We start from the raw sequence: 22476 nt of genomic DNA, 5'->3' as shown, positions 1-22476 counted from the left end.
ATCTAAGCCATTCTCGAATCAACTTAATCACACACACAAAATTTCATCAAAATCAGTCCAGCCGTTTAAGAGGAGTTCAGTTACATACACACGCACAGAAGAAATATAATATAAAGATATATATATATATATATATATATATATATATATATATATAAACTTTTGAACTGACGTTGGTTTTGGGGTACCCATTACAATAGGTAGCTCTCTTATGAAATCTACCGAAAAATCTGTGAAAACGACAATATTTTGATTAGAAACACATAATGAGGGGATTATGATGCTGCTCGAAAAATGGCAGAAGGTCATCGAAAAAAATTATGCATATGAGGTCTCAATGTTATTTTCCAATAATATTCTCAATTTTGGCCTCCAAAGGTTTAATACTTTTTAGACAACCTATAATTATTCATAATTGAAATTAAACATCAAGAATTTGGATAAATTTTATCATTGCAGTTTTTTCTGTTAAAACGATTAGCGTTAGTACAACTATTATCTTGAAAATTTAATTTCTAGAAACGGGTTGATAAAAAAAAACATACAAATCGTCTTTTATCTTTATTATCTTTTATGTAACCGATTAAATCAAAAGTAACAATAGAAAATTCAGCCTGTTAATGCAGGATCGGGTTCATCAAAAAACATTTCATGTGGAAAATAAATTAAGAACGCACATAGATTAAAGAAAGTGGGTGGGACTCATGTGAAATGCACGAAAATCTATTAATAAATACTTTATCTCTTACTAAAAAATAAGTCCTAAATCTCCTACTAATAAATTTTCTCTTAATACTCTTAAGACCTACTTTTTTTTTTTTTAAATAATCAGTCATTTTTAATTAATAACGATTTCAATCAGAAATGTTTATCTATAGCAAAAAAAAAGATAGAATATTGACTAACTTAGTAAGAAAATGTGTACTATTTCGTAAAACAACCATTATTACGTCATATATGAATTAAAAATAAACGAATTAGATTAAAAAAATTCCACTCCAGTACGATTGAATTACAGAAACTTTAAAAACATGAACTAGCACCTCAGGTTTATTTAAAAATTTTTTTTAAAATGAGGAATAAAGTGGTTACCACTTTAACTTAATTTTTTTAATGAAAAAAATATACTTTTACACATCGATATACCGAAATTCAGGAAATTTTTAGTACTACAAAAGACATCGTAAGTTTGTTCACCCCAGGAAATGATTGTATAGCTAATATTATTATTATCCCATACTTTAACAGCTTTTGCTGTGAAAAAAATTTCAAAAGCTGTGAAATTGTATTTCAAATACTATTTCAGCCCACCAGGTCTAGCGGTAAACTCATCATCGCAAAATCACTTCAGTTGATTTTCGAAGTCGAGGTTTCTGAGGTTTGGATCCTAATAAAAGTTAGTTTTTTTTTACGGATTGAAACTAGACAGTGGGTACCGGTGTACTTGGGTGATTGAGTTCATTTAACCGCACAATTCAGGAATGGTCTGCCTGGGTCTATACTATACTACATCACATTTACAAGTCACCTAGGACACGAGCAAAGATTATTTAAATTAGTTAATAGCAGTGGCGGCTCGCGTATAGGCACTGTAAAACTGCAGCACCTCTATTTCCACTTGATATTATCGATAACATTTAATATAATGAGTCCTTTTTTCTTCATATTTTTACAATATGTAATCCTTAAGTTTAATATCAGTAGCCATCCCCCAGTTTATGAAAAAGATACAAAACTGTTTGTATGGAACTGTGCGCTCCACAGTTCCATAGTGGCGTGGTGTTTGGTTATTGTACGCGTGCGCACATAGAAAGTTATACGTGAGGATGCGAGGAAGAGAGAGCACTGTCGCTTCTGTAGTGCCTACTCTGGCGTGCTGGTGAAAGATAGTTTTTTTTTTTACTCCGCGTGTTGTAGTTAACACCGTGTACCATATTCTTCAATGTAATAAAATGGGAATTAGATTATCCTGCTTTCAGCTATTCTAGTTCATTATTTTTTTTTTCAAAACAAGAAGAATGGATTTCATTTTTAAATGAATAGATCAAACTTGAACTGCAAAAATTTAGGTTAAAGTGAGTAAAAAATGTTTGATTTTGTTCTTTTAGGATTTTATCAAGTTTCTGAATAAAATTTCTTTCTATACATGTTTGTTTCCTTTTACGCAATTTTAAAAGGCTAAACATTTTCTGGTGCAGCAACTCCACTAATTTTAGCTACGAACCGCCACTGCAAGGACAACAAAACAGTTTAGAATTTACATGTTCACATATCTCTAACTTCTACTTAAATTAAAAAATAGTAAGTAATTAGAGTAGTTCAATAGATTTTTTGAAGGTAAATAATGAAATGGAATTGCATTGGCTGACAGATAAAAGAATAAGTAAGACTACCTGAATTTTTTTCTGAAAATATAAAGCTTCAACCATATCGACGAAGATCCAGGGTAACTAGGGTAATAACTAGTTACGTGATCTAATATTATTTTACATTAAAGAAAAGGAATAAAATTAATAGAAATAATAAATATAAACAGCTAAGAATACCAATTATGAAAAAATAACTAAATAAAATATTATTATTCATTAACCAACAAAGAAAATTAATATTCAGATAAAACAGATTTAAATCTAAATTTTCTTAGAAATAAAATAACTTATAATTATACATAAAAAAACCAAATAAAATTAACAAATACATGTCTAGATTTAATAATAACACTAATAAACGTAAGGGATAAGATAAAATGTCCAGTTTTGAATTGAACCAGTTGAGATTTTCTATATTCAACATTAAAAATTAAAGGTAAACTGTCTTTTCAAACAAAACATTTTTATAAATAAATTTCTTTAAAATTCGATATTTTTAGGTCGGCGTCAAATTAAACCACCCACAACTTTGCCAATACCTTTTAACTTGGCACAGATTATAAAAAAAATTTAAATAAAATTGAAATTTAAAGTTAAATAAATAAATAACAGTATAATTTTTACTTCCTTGTACGAAGTAAAGGAAGTATTGTGATCGCGAAAAATTTCGGTTTTCAGATTTCAACGGAAATAACCATTTTGACCATCCCTGCATCCATCTGAGTAGTTTCGGCGTGACGTTTATACTTACGTACGAATGTATCTTGCATAACTCAAAAACGATTAGCCGTAGGATGTTGAAATTTTGGATTTACGACTGTTGTAACATTCAGTTGTGCACCTCCTCTTTTGATTGCAATCGACTAAACTAAAATTGTCCAAAAAAGACCAAAATCCAAAAAGGTTTGGATTTTTTACTTTTTCTTAATTTCGGTAATAATCCCTCATTGAAGCTTTTCAACGATATATCATAGGTGGTACTGAATTTCATTGGTTCCAGAGTTATAGCCAAATAAAATATTAATTAATGAAATATATGGATCTAAAGGCACATCGATTCGAATCAGAATTCATCTCCTTTTGTTTTTTTTTTAACTTCTTTTTTAATTTAAATATATGGATTTTTTAATAACATGCGATTGTAAAATAAATATACAATAAATAATAATTCAAGTGTCCACTTCAGATTTTTTCACTACATCTTATTTATTAAAAAAATGTTGTTAATAAAAATAGTCTCATTTAAAAAATGGATATGCCTATAAAAGAAAATCTTCATTATGAAAAAAAACTAGCAAAGTATTGTATGACTTTCTCGGCTGATCAAGTCATACAATACTTTTCACAGTTTTTACACGACTGCTCAAAAAGGAGTGTAATGTATATAGAGTGTATGTATGTTGTTCCACCGTAGCAGCTCAACAGCTGAACCGATTTAAATGTATGCCCCGTGTTGAAATTCTTACGTTAACGGGAGTGTCATAGGCTATATATATATATATATATATATATATATATGTTTAAATAAATTAAAAAAAGGATTATACTATATAAAAAAGTGCCACCCGCACGCTCTTATCCTATATTAGTAATTATCCAATATTAAAGAGCAATGTTTTTTCTTTTTGGCAGTCGAATTTTTCAATTTTTAATATTTATCTGTTGTTTAATTCATTAGTTTAAAACATTAAGGGTCTGACTTTTATTTTAAAAAATATAATAAAAAATTAATTTAAACGAGAATTGTTAAAAATATTGAAAAAATAAAGTATAACTTTCAATGAAAGTTCAAAAAAAAATTGCCTCATTTTGGAATAAAATATACGTGCCAAAATTAATTTAATTTTAATAATAATTTAAGGGGTGAAGAAAAATACTTAAAATGTTAAAATTAATAGTTAACGCAAAAACAAAATATATTTTATTTCGAGGTGGAGAATAAATTTTAAGAGAAATCTTTTTATAAATACTCATATAAATATTAATTTATAAATGTTAAGCAAATGATTTGTTAAGCTTAAAAACCCTTCTTAAGTAAAGATTAGTCTAAATCTAACATCCACTTCAATAAAAGCTACAATAAGGAAACAAACTTTTTTCAAAAATCATTTCTGTATTTTAGGTCCGGGATCTTAAACATCTAGACATTTCTTGATTAACTCTACATACGAACTGTAAACGTTCAAAAAATTTTTGAAAATATTTAAACCGAAGGGAGATAGAGCAAAATGATAAATTATAATAAATATATTTAAATTTTAAGAAGACGGAGGATTTTTTTGAAAACAATTTTTTTTAATTTTTTTACACATGCATTGTGGATAACAAAACTGCTTTAATAAAATTTGATCTAAAATGCCTTTGAATAAAATCAAATTTTTTTCGCGATATCTCCCACCCCTTAACAAATTTTGAAAAAAAAATTAAATTGGTTAATCCCTCAAATAAAGAAATATTTGAGCCAAATTTGAACAAAATCGATTAGGCTAATCTTCAGATATAAGGCCAAAAGCAGGGCGACACACATACGTACTCACATATATCTTTTTTTTTAGGTCTGGATGAACTGGTTGGACTCTAAAACGTAAATCCCATTTTTGAAATGAACACGTTTTTTCCCCTGTAATATACCTTTTCCAGCTATATTCGCCGGGAAAGTAAAATTCGATCGCATGAGACGAGAAAATGAAAAAGACTGCGGCTTGATAAAAATATGAATTTTCTTATTTCTTATAGAAGTCACGTTAAGTAACTACTGCTAATCATGAGCTAAAGCTGTTAGAAATAATATATTATTAATCTTTTTATCTCATTTTCCAATGAATATTCTTCAAATTTCACTAAAAACAATCTGAATAACAGAATGACTAAATACCATTCATTATTATGCAATAAAAATTAATATTAAGCAATACTGACGAAATACAAAAAAAACTGTCCACGTAGCTGTATAATTTTTCGTTTAAAAATCTTCAATTAAAATTATGTAATAGAAATTTACTACAGAATTATTGCAAAGAAACTACTTTAAAAAAATGAAAATCATTATAGTCGAAATCAGATCTTTTCGTACCTATGCTTGAACAATCAAGAAATAAAATAACTTTTAGCCGACCTCTGTGGCTGAGCAGGTAGTGTCTCGATATTTCGTTCATAGGTCCCGAGTTCGGAATCCCAGTCAGGCATGACATATTTTCGTACCCTTTAAAGTTCTACCGGCCTAATGACCGTAGCTGTTGATGCCCGCTCTTTTTTAACAAAAAAAAAAAAAATTTAAATCCATAAGAAAACTCCGACCGATTTATTATATGATCATTAGCGCAAAACTTTTAGCACCTACAGAAAATTTTCACATAATTATTGTAAAAATCACTTTTTATCAATTTAAAACAACAAATACTACAGTTTTAAACACAGAAATATTGGTTGAAGAGGAGATTTCATCGTATTATATTCGAATACGAGAGATTACAAAAAAAAATTAAATAAATAATAAATTTTAAAAAAATCAAAATTGACCAATAAATACTTTTTTTTATACGATTAGAAAAAACTCACTTAAAACCCTGACACACTGATATGTCTTCTCCAACAGGAAGGTTTCGGACATTATAATTCACTATTTTAGTGAATTTAATTGAAAATTTCAATTTATTGAAATTATTCATTGAAATTTTCCCTAAGTCTTAGGGAAAATTTCAACATAATATATATTTCATTTTCTTGTGGACACAATAACTGCCGTAATTTTGCTCCAATCACCTTCAAATTGATACATAAAATATAACGATCCAATATCTCGGTGGAGTTCGTTAATGGACAAAATCGGACCGTAGTAGTGGAAATGGGGGGAGAGCTTTTCCGAAAAACTAAAATATCGCTATAACTTTCTTATTAAGTAAAATATCGAATTTTTTTAAAGTCCATACCATTCTTTGGATAAGGGCCTAAAACATATACAAGTAAAGTTTTTTTGATATCATCAACCATTGGCCCAGGGAGTGGAAAAAATGGGATTACGAAGACAAAAAAAAAATCATACCTCCCTTAAGCTCCCGTTAGCTCAAAAGTTTATATATACATCTACACACACGCGCGCGTATTTCACTTTCCCGTGGACATGATAACTGCTGTAATTTTGCGGCAATCACTTTCAAATTGTTTCTTAAAAATAACTCGTCCCAAGATCCCGACCGAGTTCGTTAACGACCAAAATCGGACCATGGAGTCCAAAATATCGCTATAACTTTCTTATTAAGTAAAATATCGAATTCGTTTAAAGTTTCTACTATTCCTTGGATAAACTTACTGAAACTTACCTAAGTAAAGTTTTTTGATATAACCAACCATTGGCTCAAGGAGTTGAAAAAACTGGGTTTCAAAGAAAAAAAGAATCGTACCTCCCTTAACAGGTACAGTATCGAATCGGTTTAAAGTGGTCGTTAGTCCTCTAAACATTACCTAAAATTGTTGTCTGAAACAATTTTTGATATGACCAACTCTTACGGCAAGGGATGACCAAAGTTTTGCTGGAATTGTAAAATGTACTTGTCGTATGTAAACGTGTGAAACATTTTTTTCACAAGCAACCATTGTCGTATTGGGTAAATATGACGTTTTTCTTAACTTAAAGGTAGAAATCTTTTTGATCCCCATCTTAGCACCGGTGAAATCTACCTCCGCCTTCCGGCGTGCCTAAAGGGATTTTTTTTATTTTTTGTATTAAGTTATCCAATTTCAAGTAAGTTCCACTTTTAATGGTTATATCTTAAACTTTTTTACATAAAATAAAGAAAACGGCTGAATTTTGATTTTTTCTTTATAGAAAACAGCGAAATTTTCCATTCATTTGGAGATAAAATAAAACAAACTGTATTATAACGTTATAATATTACGTAAATATAAACCTAAGAATATCAATTCTTCTTTTAATCAGTTAGCCTTGAATTCAATTTCTGATAAGCATCTGGTATTTTCTCAACTATTATTTTATCTTCCTGTTGAATAACGTATACAAAAACAACTAGGAGGTCGTAATACATAACAAAATAATAACAATATGTAACTGTTAAAAAATACTGTACGTTAATGAATCTCAAGAATTAAAATATTTTAACATTAAGATTTGCTTTTTTTCATTTTTTTTTTATCATCAAAAATTAAAAAAGGTTATTTTCCAAAGGATAAAATCTAAAGTTATATTTATTTTACGAATTTATCTAAAATGGTTAATAAATGGAAAAATTAAAAAGCATTAAAGCCACGATTTTTCTACCAAAAAATGAGGTTCCTTGAACAGTTGATAATCTAAGTTTTCTCGACATACTCGATTCCTCATCTACTCTTAAATTTTTTTTTACGTATAATTTAATATGTACATCTTAAATAAAATACATTACATAAATAAAATATGAAAAAAATAAAACAAATAAGCAAAATATTGGCTTTAAAAAATAACCCACAAAAGCCAAAATATATAACAATGAAGTTGCTGAATCCGACATAGAATGTCTGTAGAAAAAGGATTCTGTATGTAAATGAACCCAGATTATTAATTTCTCCTACAATAATAATGCAATGCAGATTTACCTTAAAAAATTCTTTGGTGTACTAAATATGAAATAATGAATGATTTATTGATAAGTAAACATCTGAATTTAATTTTTTTTTATAAATTCAAAAATAAATTGATGAGAAGAAAAGTTGATTTTTAAAAATTTGTAAGCTTTTAATTAAACAATAAAATTGAGAACACATTTTTTTGTATTTTTGCGTTTGGCTCCCTTGATTTTTGAGATATTTCTAAAAATTTGAGATATTAAATTTATTTTAAATAAATTTAATAACTGAAATTTAAGTCATAATATTCGTTGCGTAAATACACTTCATTTGATTTTGAGGTTAAAAATTATTATTAATTTAATAACATATTTAAAATAGGAAAATTTTGAATTTATTTATAATATTCGTTATCCTTTCCATTCAACAAATAAACTGTACGTAAACAACAAAATTCTAGTTTGTCCAGTTCCATTTACAAATTGTTAAATAAATTGAAAGCGCAAAGAATATTCTAAGCTGATTTAAATAAAAGTAAAGTCGGCGGCCTCATTAATATCAAAATCTTATAAACGGAAAGAATAATACACTTTAGCTACCGATAATGAATCGTTACATTAGTGGCAACAGGAGAAAACAGTCTCCGAACTGAAACGACTATCATCAACTTTAATAATTATTTTATACTCCAATATTAGGATATTTATTCTAATATTTAATATAGATGAACATTTTGAAAATTTTAAAAATTTAGATGATTGAAATCGATTATTTTTCAAAGCCATATGTGATACAATTAAAATATGATTACTCAACAGATTCGTTAATTTCTTTCAACAATTCATTCGGTATTCAGGACAGTAAGATAAGAAGTCTAATACTTTACACTTAGCATCCGTAATAGATTTATCATTTGAACGTTCATTTTTCAACAATTAGACAGAATGAAACCAATCGAATTCAAAATACATTTATTTTTCATTTATCTACATTTCATGGGTAGTAAATATATTTAACACTACAATAATAAGCAAAAGGTCATGTATAAATACATAAAAACATAACTAGAATTATTTAAAACACCATTAAAGACATCAATATTATAATATATTAACTAATTTTTATATTAGCTTACTTCAAAAAATCCTTTCTCCAGCTTGAAAGTACGATGATGACATATTTATTGACAATTCGACGAGCACAATATAATAAAATATTATGAAATAAATATAAACGAATAACACTAAATATAATAAAAATAATAACAATTAATCGATAGAACATTCCACAAACAAAAGCAATATTTAAACTCACTGGAATAATTTTTACGATTAACAATATTTAGTTCAGGTAATGTCCACTGTATAAATACGATAAGGTAAATCGATCCGAGTCAGTATATATTTAAAAGAAAAGAAATAAGGTTACAACAGGTTGTTGGTTACATCAGTATAAACGTATAAATATAGACGACAGATGGATTGTTGGCTGCCCGTATACAACACGACAGACACTCGACCGCTCAACGCACCACCAGACTACCAGTCCGCATTTCTAGTTGCCGCACAACTAGTTACTGAAACAGCTGATCGCTTCTCCGCTCCGCTAGACCATTGGTATGAAGAGGACGCGGGACATGCAGCGGTGGAAGAGGGAGAGGGTTAGAAAGCATTTGCAGTTTAATATAACTGTGTGTGTGTGTGTGTGTGTGTGTGTGGAAGGGGAAATGACTGTCAAGAGATATACAGAAATGTTATGGTGGGGAGAGGGACGTAGGGCCACTCCACTCGACATCGCGTTGTTGCTTGTTGCACTTGGAATACGAATAACACACCAAGCAGATACGATTTGATATAATAATAACCGACAACCCAGTTATTCTTTCATTTCACACTCGCTTATCTCAAAACTATATACGAATGCAGAAATCAGGACATAAAAACATACTCACCGTATAATTCTACTGTTATACTAGTTTTTAACACCGAACAGACGCATATATTTCAATAAAGCAATTTTTATGATGAATTATTTTCTGAACAAAACATAGAGTAATTAACAAAGCTAATTTTGATAAATATAATTAAAAATACTTTAATAAGTATTCATTTAAAAGGAAGAAAACTAATTTTTTTTCTTAATATTTAAATTATTTTGAAACACAGGACACCTAAATAATTGGACCAAGATCAATCCTTCACAAAACAAAGTTTTTATTACATTTATTTATTAAATGCCTAACAAAATAAATAAGTATTCTAATACTTTATACGGCTACCTTTAAAATTTAAATATTAATGGAGATAAAGTAAAGGGCAAAACAATAAAGAGGGGCTGGAGTTACCCATAGTGCCAGAGTTTTTTGAATGTTAATTGTATTAATATGTTATAGTTTCTTGATTGTTAATTGCCGTTTAAACAAAATAATTTTTCCATTAAAGATCTTAATCACAGAATTTACCAATGGTGCAACATCTATAGTTATATCCTTGTAAAGAATTTGAATATATACGCATAAGAAGATAAAATATGTAATTTAAAATAAGATATTTTTTCACACAATTTTTTTTTTTATTGAAAAAATAAAGAGAAACAAGAAATGGACATTGATTTTAAATTACGATAATAAAATTATGAATACGTATTTCATGTAACGGATATAACTACTCCACTCCAGAAAAATAAAAAAAACATTGTCATTCTGCTATATACAGCTGCTAAGCGGCTGGTTCCGTTACTGACTTTAAATCCTGACTATTTTGAAATGAGTAACTTGATTAAACTTTTGCTCTTTTTTTTCTACTTTACATTAATATTTTATTTCAATATACTCGTATCTTATATTTTATATTCTCAAAAGCCTGTTTTATGTAATCTAATCTACATTTTACATTAAAGATTTTACTGTCTATTACTATACATTCTTCCACAACCTAATTTAGTAAATAAAACTAAAGAAAGTCCATAAGTAGAAATTTATGTATTGCCCAGTATATACTTTTCTTCAAAACTTTACCATAAACGTTTTTTCTCCAATTTAACACTTTAAACATTCCAAATATTTCAAACTGCCATTTCATCTAATCCTCTGAAGAAGCAATACCTAGCCGGTGGTCCCGGAGGTTAAAAAAAACGTCAAATCTGTAATTGATAAACTTGCTTTCTATTATTTCTCTTTAACAAGTTTTATCATATATCTCTCTATTTCTGTTCAACATCGTATTTAAATCCCAGTTCTGAGCTGAGGTGAATTTATATAAAAATTTCTCCGGTTCCATTCTGGAAGCCACGCTAGGTAAGATTGGGGATGAAACTGCGATCTAAGTATTAATACCTAAAAACTTGCAGGTTTTGTTCGGTGTTACTTGGACATTCTTATCCAAAATGAAAAGATAAAGACTAAGCATTTTTACTTTCCCGTCTAGATAGCGCTATAGCAGAGCTAAAGCTCCAGAAAGGAAACAATTGTAATCGGTCCAATTTGGGCATAAGCAGTTTTCACCGGATCTTGACATTTTGACACCTAAAAACTTAAAAAAAAAAAAAAACCCGGATGGGAATTTTCTGGATGTTAATGTTCATATGTAGGTGTGCGTTTGGGGTTGGTCTCTAAATCACCTTGTATGTCCAGAACTACTGGACCGATTTTGATCAAACTTGGTCAGATTACAACAACGTCATCCTCAGTATCTCCAGATTTCGGCTAATTAAGGTCATGCTTTTCTTAGACACATTTGTTAACAATTAAAAAATAACACTTGAAAAAAAAGGATTTTTTGCAAAAATTGCACCTCCAACCCCAAAAGCATATTGCGTCAACAATATCCCATGTCTCCACTAGACGCACTATTGTATCAGTCCCCCATCTTGGAAATTCCCTTTTCCCTCGTCCTCTTCGACCGGGAAATTTTAAATCCCACAAGGTCGCAATCAAATTATTTTTTACATTTTAAATACTAATTATTTACTTAATTTAATTTAGTTAATATTTTAAAGGTTGATAGCACTGACAAAGCTGTTGTAGCCGTCTGCTATGTTGTGACGTCACAGGTAAGCGGTAGAATTAAATGAAAAAATAATATTTAAAATGTAAAAAAATAAATCGGTTTGGCTAAGTTTCGAACTCGATCGCTCAGATGACTCGGTACCTGAAGCGTTAAGCCTCGTGACTACACCAGTTTTCCGACGTACAGGCGAAATTTGTTCTATATAAGTTGTGAAATTCCATTAGTTTAGTTAGTACCGACCGTCGCCGCTAATACCGCCACACCCGCGCGAATTAATTACGGTACGCACGCGCGCTTTAGATAGAATCATTAAATTAAATAAATGAAAAAAATATTATATTTAAATAAAATAATAAATATTTTAAATTAAGCTGTGTGTATATGTGCGTGTAAGCCCTGCACCAGGAACAATCCACAGTTGTCATTTTTTTTTTTAATTGTGAATGTTTGGCACTGAATAAAAAAATTATAAATATGAAACGTCATAGGTTTTGTAAAACTTATCTCCGTCAGTAATATAAGGAGTACAGGTAACCACAGGAACACCTACGCAACACAATATACTCGACTCAAACGACCAGGGGCTATTCAGTCTACATTGTCTATTCGTCTACATGTATTTAATTTTTGCTCGCACATTTCAGAATGAAAAAGAGCCAAATTTTACAGATTTGTTGTGGACAATTCTAAAATCTTATTCATTGAGCTCCAGTCTAATCCGATATAAAGGAAATTTAAAATAAGGAAAAGAACTTTCTAATATTTTTATAAGCGATTAAATTTGTCCTAACTTCCATCAAATCACAAATCTATTTACTTTTGTTTTCTGACAGTATACTCGAAAGGGAATACTCGAAAGAGAATTGATTAATTGGCAACAACAACAAAAAAACTATAAAAATTACAATGTTACTTGGTTTATAAGAGAAACATTTCGGATTTCAAAAAATAGAATTCAATATTACAAATTTTAAAACCTCAAACTTCTTAATTCCATTAAATCGTATTTATATAACTGTGTTGTTGTTATTAAAATAACAACAGGGAAACCCCTATCTTAAAAAAAGAAGAAAAAAGTAACTTCGTAGATTTTCGATTATTCTAGAACCTCTCTCTTTTTCTGTTTTAGCCTCTGAAACCACCGTAACGTATTACTTCAGAGGATGATATGTATGAGTGTAAATGAAGTGTAGTATTGTACAGTCTCAGTTCAACCGTTCCTGAGATGTGTGGTTAATTGAAATCCAACCGCCAAATAACACCGGTATCCACGATCTAGTATTCAAATCCGTATAAAAGTGCCTTTTCTAGGATTTGAACCTTAGAACTCCCGACTTCAAAATCAGCTATTTGCGGTGACGAATTCACTACTAGACCAACCCGATGGGGTGATTATTCCAGAACCAGTGGGGAATATCTTCCCACAGGTTCTAGGAATTCTTCTGATTTCTCCGCTGCAAAATTTCTCATCATTCGCTATTTTGAGAAGACCAAGTGACGACTTTACATCTGTAATTCTAGATGTAGTTTAATAAATGAATGCAAAAATCTAGAGCCAGACTGACTCAGATTTTCTTACGATGCTGATTACTTCCTACTTATACTTGTCCACATGACTCGGATTAGAACTAGTTTGTAACAGTGTTATCTGATTTATCGAAGCGTTACTTAAATATCACTTTCAAGGGAATAGTCACGTATCCAAGCCGTTGAAATGAAATACTGTTGAAGTCTGTTAATTCAGTGAAAAGTTGCACAAGAAGAGATATAAAGAGTGAGAAAATTTGGAAAAGAGTTAACAGCACAACCGCTAAATTAAAAAGTAAAGAATTAGATCTATCGATGAAAATGTCAGAAATTCTAATGAGAATACCAGGAAATTATCATTCTGTGTGTAGAATTACAAACCAACTGGAATAAGATATATAGGCCAACCGAAAAAGCGTTGTTCCAGAACAGATAAATGACCTCCTTGAAGGATAAAACTGATTTCTATTTATTTCTTTTTGGCTCAGAGAGTTTTTTCCGTTAGTTTACGAATCGATTGTTTAACCGATGACAAAGCCTTTAACTATTAAAAAACAATAAAGATAAAGACATCAGTAATAGAGCTTCAAAAAGAATGATTCTAATAAAAGAAAAACACTAAAATAAAGTACCCAGTGGCGGCTCGCATATAGGCACCGTGAAACTGCAGTACTCCCTATTTCCACTTGATATTATCGATCATTTAATATAATGAGTCCTTTTTTCTTTATACTTGTACAATATAAAATACTTAAGCTTAATATCAGTAGCCATCCCTCAATTTATGAAAAAGATACAAAAATCTTTGTATGAAACTGTGAGCATCATAGTTCTAGCGGCGTGGTGTTTGGCTGTTATGCGCACATAAGAAGCTGCACGCGAGACTGCGAAGGAGAGAGAGAACTGTCGCTCCCGCAGTACCGGCCCTTGAGTGCTGGTGGAAGGTAGTTTTTTTTTTACTCTGCGTGTGTACAGAACGTTCCTTGTTCGTCCCCTTTTCTAGTTTAGCCGGTGGAAGGAATATGAAAGTGGTTTAGTTGTTTTTTTCAGTAGTAATCAGAAGATGGTGGAAAGCAAGGGCTCTTTGATTGCCAAATCTGTCCAAAACATGCTTGAAGGCGAAAGCGAAGGTAATTAATAAAAAATGATTTTGTATTTGTTTCTGTGTACATAGAAATTTAAATTAAGCACCATTGGACTACAGTGTTTTTAAGCGGACATTTTATTAGGTTATTACCTAATAATACTAAAAAATATTATCTGAATTGACATTTTATAATTTATTTGGTTAAACCTAATACGGGTTTTAAGCACAATGTGCTTAAAAAATAAGCACAATGTGCTTATTGTGTACAATAAATAATTTTTTATTGTGTACAATATTTTTGAATGTGATAAAGTGTAGAATTACATTATTATCCTGCTTCCAGCTATTCTATTTGATTCATTTTTTCGGTCCTTTTATTTTACAGAAAATTTTAACTATAACCTTGAAAAAGCCCAGAAGAAAATGTTCTGGAGCAGCATCCCCACTAATTTTAGCAACGATCCGCCACTGAAATCACCCAATTAAATTTTAGATATAATATCATGTGTTTTTTCTAGAACTGAAATAAATTTAAATATTAAAAATGACATGCTTTATAATTTAGGAATAACTAAATAGGTTAATCGATCTCTCCTCATAATTTATATTAAAAGTAAGGACGTAAGTGGTTGAACAACCAATTTTGTACATGTAATTCGAGAATTTTTATATCAAACCGAACACGCTAAATGTATTATTAATAAATAACAAATTTCTGTAAAAGTAAAACAAGGCTGAAGGCGATCAAGTAATTTTATACATTTAACTAAAAAAAAAAAAAAAATGTTATTTTTAGAAACATACAGCTAATTATTATCAACATTCCTGCGCGTGAGCAATATATACATACGCTTGTGTTTAATTCAAACATTAATTTATAGTTTATATTTTTTAATTAGTACAGCCTACCGATGTATAAACGAAATTACGCATTATTAAAAAAAAAAAATCTGTCCTGTATTCTCTGTTTATTCATATTTTATAAATATGAGATATCGAAAATAACGACGTTTATTCGAAATCGCAGCTTAAAAAAAATGAAAACACAGTGTCCTAACCTCTCCGTTTTTATGCGTTGATAAAAATGATTTGGAGGGGAGGAAAATATTTAATAACTAAATTTTATTTAAAAGAAGTGTTATTTCGTTCAAATCTAACTTTATCTTTTCATTAGTCATTCACAAGACAAATCGGTTATTTAAAAAAAAAAATTTTAGTTTGTAGAAACAAAAAATATGAGGAATTGAACTAATTCATTTGTTGTTTATTTACATTTATCGAAGTTAGATATAATCTATAAGTCGAAAAGTAAGGCGGTTACAATACGGAGATAAATCCAGCTTATACCACCGTACCTTTTTTTTTTCCTGTTTAGCCTCTAGTAACTACAGTTTAGATAATACTTCAGAGGATGATGTGTATGAGTGTGAATGAAGTGTAGTCTTGTACATTCTCAGTTCGACCATTCCTGAGATGTGTGGTTATAATTGAAACCCAACCACCAAAGAACACCGGTATCCACGATCTAGTATTCAAATCCGTGTAAAAATAGCTGGTTTTACTAGGACTTGAACGCTGGAACTCTCGACTTCCAAATCAGCTGATTTGGGAAGACGCGTTCACCACTAGACCAACCCGGTGGCTTTATACCACCGTACCTAGTCACTAACTATATCACTAGACGTCTTTCTGTCTTGGAACATCTTTTTCACTCGAAATGTAAATATTGCAGGCTATTTATACACAGCTCCCTTAATCTGCAACTAAGTGACACACCTTAAAATAATTTCCCTATGGAAAACTACCGTCATATTACTACTGTTTTAAGCGCAAAAATCGAACCGTTGCAGGCAATTCGACATGAAATCCTTGTTACCTAAATATAGCACAACCATTATCTAGAATATTAAGCAAAACAACGACATTTTAAGAATATTAGGGGAAAAAATGAGTAATGAGTTTCCGCAGAACCGAATTAACCAATAGAAAAATAGGAAAAATGTCTAGGACCCGAAATTCGGAAGCGGCCGGCTTCAGTATAGGGAAAAATAAATACAATAAATTTATTTTTTAATTAAAAAATATTTTTTTTATTTTACCTTTAATAATATAATTTAATATATATAATTAATATAATATAGAATATTATGTTATTATTTTTAAATAATTCAGATAAATGTCATCATAATAATTAATAAGATAATAAAATAAGGATAGTACCACTGACAGATCCAAGGGAAATCCATGGAAGTCATGACCCTCCTTATAGGTTAACATAATATGTATTTTCTTAAAAAAATAAGTAACATCTCTAAAATAAAAAAAGAGGCAAAAACAATTTTTTTTTCATTTTAAAATCAAATACAAGTATGAGAAGGCGGCCTTTTTGGTTTTTCTAATACCGAAAAGGGAATTTCCAGACTAACCTTCAATTTTTTTTTAAATTTTTTCGAAACGTATATATAAATGTGGCCCAAAAATGTAATCTTTTATAAGGCGCGGAAGAGGCTTAATTCGGTAATGGATTCCCGTTTGTCAACGAAAAAATGTGCTGAACTATTGTATTTAATCTGGTCAAACCCAAAGAAATAAAAATAATATTAATTTTTGTTCACCAGTCGGAATGGAAAATTAATCCAGAAAAAATTTTACTGACCGGAGCTTCTTGTATTAAATATGCTTTAATGCATCATAATTATAAGTAAGACTGGAAGGAATTATGTAAAGTAAAAAAAATCCCTTTCTTTTTTAAAACAATACGTTATACACATGCCGTAATTTAGTACGGGAAATAATTAACTACCCCGTTAAATCATGGTATACCCCGTTAGTTATAAAATAATCAGGACGTGCAATTCTCATCGCATATTTTAAAGATATCTTAATAAATACTGCTGTGACATGGAACGATATCCATTGTGTTTTTAAATGTTTGTTCCTCTCCTCCTACTCTTAAATAAATAATATCACAGCACAAAACCTGTTTTGAAGAACCAAACTTGTTCATTTTTCAACAATATAAATTACGTTAACTATATATGAATTACTCATAGATTTATGGAGTTAACGGCTATAGAAAGGTACAAACAATTCAATAATGGTAAAACTCTCTCGTGTACAAACATATCAATATCATAAACAAGATACTGATGTTTACTTAACAAGAGCTAATCAGACAAACAGCAAAAATAAAATTATTGAAAAAAAATTTGAAATCGTATGTTACTATGTTCATGCTGTATTATAATATTTTTTTGATTGTTAAAACCCTCCTTGATCCCTTTTCTTTGCTACTAAATCTAAAAATTAAAAAAATTGGACGATCTTTCAAATTTCGTCCATGAATAATTTTAAAAAAACAAAAATTGACTTCCACTTTTTTAATCATAATAAACTGCTTTTTCCAATTAAATTTCTAGTAAACCAAAAACAAATATTCAAATAAAATCAAAATTCTGTTATTTCAGTCTTAAAAAATTATTATACAGGCCCAATGAAAAAAAGAAAAACAGAACCTCTCAAATTTAACATTATATTCATTGCCTGACATACGAGGACATACAAGAACGTACGAGTGACAAACGACGGCCGTTAAGAAAGTTCTCTGCCTGACAAAGAAAACATAAGATTTTTAGGAATATTTTTTTCAATTTAGTCATCTTACAACTCGATACATTTAGACCAACGACTTTCCAACTTTTTAATATCTTATTATAATTTGATTTGTCCACCTCTGCAAAATAACAGGTTGTCTCAGCTTTGACCTCATCATTTAAAGTGAATGTTCGTCCACCGAGCCATTTCCTCAGGTTTACGAAGAAGAAATAATCGCCAGGAACTAAATCCGGTAAATACGGAACATATAAAAGCGCTTCAAAGCGTAGGTAATGGAGATGTGTATCAATACCGTGAAACGTAAGTGCAGGTCTCGGAGCGGTAGCGTCTCGGCCTTTCATCCGGTGGTCCCGGGTTCGAATCTCGGTCAGGCATGGCATTTTCATACGCTACAAAAATTTCATCCATTTCTTCCTCTGAAGTAATACATAACGGTGGTCCCGGAGGTTAAAAATAAAAAAAGTGGTTGTTAAACCAGAATAACACCATTTAATCGGTTCAGTAATAAAGCGCAATATTTCTCACATGTTGGTCCTGTATTTTTCAAGTAGTCTATGAGCACCACACCATAAGAACTCAAAAAAACAGTATCTATGACTTTTCTTGCGAATGGAAATGTTTTCGCTTTCTTTGGTGTATTTTCATCTGCTCCCACCCACTACTTAGACTATTTTTTGGTCTTTAATGTGAAATGGTGAATCCAAGTTTCATGTATTGTTTAAAAAGCCAAGAATACTCAGCGGAATAGCGTTTAAATAAGTATAAACATCCTTGAGAATTGTTTAGTCTGTTTGGATTGTTTATATTTTTAATGCTGTGTTAAGACACTTTTTTAAAATCCTTTTTTAGTTTTTTAACCCAGTATTTATTTTAAAAATCGGTTTTATTTATATTTAACATAATATTTTATATATGCTAAAATATATATTGCTAAAAAAATATACGAACAAATGCTTGTCTCGGTAGTCTCAGTTTGAAAATTAGTAATTATTAAGTTCTAGTTTAAACTGTCACAATTTCATCATATCATTTCAGAACAAATCATTATTATCTAAGGTTATGTTTTATGTTCTAAGAAAATAAAAACGGTTGAATATAATTCCGAAACAGACTAGTGAAGAGATCCCCAGGAACGAAAAAACTTAATTAGTCTATTATTTATTAGATTTGTAAATATAAGGCCAATTTAAATTTGGGACAATCTTTTTGGAGATCAAAATGTTACAGAATTTTTATTCAAAGAAATACAAAAAAAAACCAGTAATTTGATTCGCATCGTCGACTCAAATTTTCTTGGCAAAGGTCAATGAAAACAGAATAAAGAATTATCACTTAATAAGAAACATAAGAAATATACTTTAATTAAGAAAATAATAATAAAGAAAATACTTCTATATGCATTATCTTTGAAGGACAAAAAAACTTATTGTATATTTTATGATATTACATGGACATTTTGATTAATATAATGAAGATAAACAAATAAAATTATCAAAATAAATATATCATTGTCTTACCCTTTTTTAATAAAAAAATAATAAGATTCCGGTGAAAAAAAAATTATTTTCTTTACAAAGAGTTACGATCGAAAAATTTAACAAAAACTAAGAATCTATTTGTTAATCATGTGCTGATTTTTCTATTGTTACGTCACGTACATGGAATAATACAATGAAAATAGAAAAATATTAATATTTACTATTTGTAAATAAGTATTGTTTAATTTAATAATGTTAATAAATATTTTCAGCTATAATTCATAAGTTAATCTATAAAAATATTAAATGAAGATACATTGAATTTTAGGCTGAATTACACATAATACGGAAAAAAATGAAAATATCTGGTTGCATTATTCTAGTTCCTTTAGTTTAAGATAAGATTATACTAAAGAGAGAAAAAAAAATCACGATCGGGTATTATTTATGCTAGCGTAATTAAAGACAATTTAACTTAATAAAGCAATTTTTTTAAACAAATTAAGTAATCATTTAATGAATATGCTGCGTTTTTAAACTTTCTTCTTTCTCCAGATCGTGGTGACGATAGATAATGACTGTGCGTTGTATTTGAGCTCCCGTTTTCAGAACATCTAACAAAATCAATCTTCAATGAGCCTCTCTATTCCGTTAATTTCCTTCAAACACAGGAAAAATGTTTATTTCACACGTAGTATACATATTTTTTGGTTGCTTGGCATTTCTCCCGCCACAACCCCATTCGGTTGTCCTAAAGCATAAGCCCGAATGTCTGTGCCACGGCTATTGGCCACGAAACAGTTTAGCGACCAGTTTAACTAGCTCCTAGAGTTAACCTAAAAGCGTGAGCAGAATAAGCGTGGAACCATACACCACTCGCTTACGTGTCCCACCGACCACTTGTCATATATCACTAAAATGGGTAGGCGCACCCCGTCAACTACTAAAATATATATGACTATCAATAATTAAATTTATTTCGTCAAAGACAGCAATTCGCTGCCACGCATAGGCTGCTGAACGCCAGCAAGTACCTGTTCGCCATTAAAGTGCTTGGAGCCTTAATCTGGCTGGTAGCAAGCCATATCTCTCTGTTAGCTTCCTACAGCATCGCGGTAGAAGTCTTTTCCCTTAGGTAAACAACTGATGTCGGTTGAACAAAGCAACCGCATCCAGAAATCCCACACGATCCGACAATGCGGCTCTCGCCACATTGAATCGCCGCTTGCGAGTGGCCAACTTTCCCCTTGACCTTTAAGTTCCAGGGTGGCCTGAGTCCTGGCCCCCCCAAGAGCTGGCCAGTCGAGCACCACGTGTCCTCCCCGCAGACGCACAGCTCATCAGCTGTCAGGTGGAAACGAAACAAATATTGGTTTAAATTTGTAAACGTTTCAATATTTGAATGTATTCCCCTGCCGTAAACCGAGATAGATCGTAAAATTAGTTCCAACGCTCAACACATTTTACGGTCGGTCATCAAAAGCAAACGCATCAGTGGCAAATGTTCGTATCAATAATTGAGATGAAAGTTGTTGCATAATGTAGTTCCGGCTTTACTGTTAAGAGCTTATCAAAATCCACCTCTTGTTAAGGCGGTTTTAAACCATTCGATCGGTCATCTTCCAACATCAGACGGTCGATCGTTTGACGAATGGTACAGAGGATTAACGAGAATAGAGCATAAAACAACAAACCGCAAGGATAGCGGGAGATTTATGTTCTCCCTATTAATTGCAGAACCTGGACAAAAGTCCCTTGCTGCTGTGTGTTTCTTTTATCGGGAGGATAATTATTTAGTGGCGGTTATAATTATATTGTTTTATTTATGAACGAAATTTCGTTCCGATCCTTTAAACCAGAAGAGATATTGACCGAGGATGACCTTGAGAGACTAGCCACATATCTGCTTCGATCTCTCGGCATGATTCCCCTTCAGTCCGTCCCCTGAAGTCCTTTCGGTGCTAAAGCCTTCTAGCCTAGAAGGAATGTGCCTTTTGGGAGTCCTCGTGTTTGGAGGAAGCAATGCACTCCTCTCGCCGGAGGGAGTGGCATCTGCTAGCCGTGGCATAATTGTAAGATTTAGAAAAAGAAGGAAGGATGGTTGGTGAAACAAAGTTGGGAAACTTTCTTAACTCGGACTGTCTTCATCACCGCATCTCGGCTGGATTCTGGTCGGGCCGGGTTCAGTTCATAGTAGCAGGTCGATCTTCATTCTTCTTTAAGCATCAAGGATCGAATACTGGAGATATTTATACCATCGTTTGGATGTTCCTTCCACCACATTTGGTAAACCTCCGTGATATAAGTTCAGTGTATACCCTCCACAATCATTAGTACTAATACAACTGGTGTCAATGTCAAGCGATTGTTCATATTGTACAATATCTGTTTTGTTTTTGGATTATGTTAATTTTGTGTTGTAATTTTGTTTTGTTAATTTTTGTGTTGTGTTTTAAACCATTCGATCGGTCATCTTCCAACATCAGACGGTCGATCGTTTGACGAATGGTACAGAGGATTAACGAGAATAGAGCATAAAACAACAAACCGCAAGGATAGCGGGAGATTTATGTATCTCCCTACTAATTGCAGAACCTGGACAAAAGTCCCTTGCTGCTGTGTGTTTCTTTTATCGGGAGGATAATTATTTAGTGGCGGTTATAATTATAAATAATTATAACTAATTATAAATAATTATTTTAAATAATTTACTTTTTATTTTGTAATATGCGTATATATTTTTCATAGTAAATAATTAAAAAGGAAAATGAAACAGAATAATGAAGAAACGTTGGAATTTATAGGTATTTGAGAAAAGTACTCTGTCTTGTGGT

The 22476-nt window shown here is 30.7% G+C and overlaps 1 protein-coding gene across 1 annotated transcript in view; it reads right to left on the bottom strand.

Annotated features, from left to right (window-relative positions):
• LOC142330421 (uncharacterized) overlaps positions 1-9553 on the bottom strand; it is a 254097-nt gene extending 244544 nt beyond the window's left edge. Inside the window, exon 1 of the mRNA XM_075375658.1 lies at positions 9064-9553. The gene's annotated coding sequence lies outside the window, so the exon portion shown is untranslated. The remainder of the gene's footprint in view (positions 1-9063) is intronic.
• Positions 9554-22476: the final 12923 nt, after the last annotated feature.

The sequence above is a fragment of the Lycorma delicatula genome, chromosome 9 (assembly GCF_047948215.1).
Source record: "Lycorma delicatula isolate Av1 chromosome 9, ASM4794821v1, whole genome shotgun sequence".
NCBI classification, from domain to species: Eukaryota; Metazoa; Arthropoda; class Insecta; order Hemiptera; family Fulgoridae; genus Lycorma; species Lycorma delicatula.
This window is presented reverse-complemented; position numbering and strand designations above follow the sequence as displayed.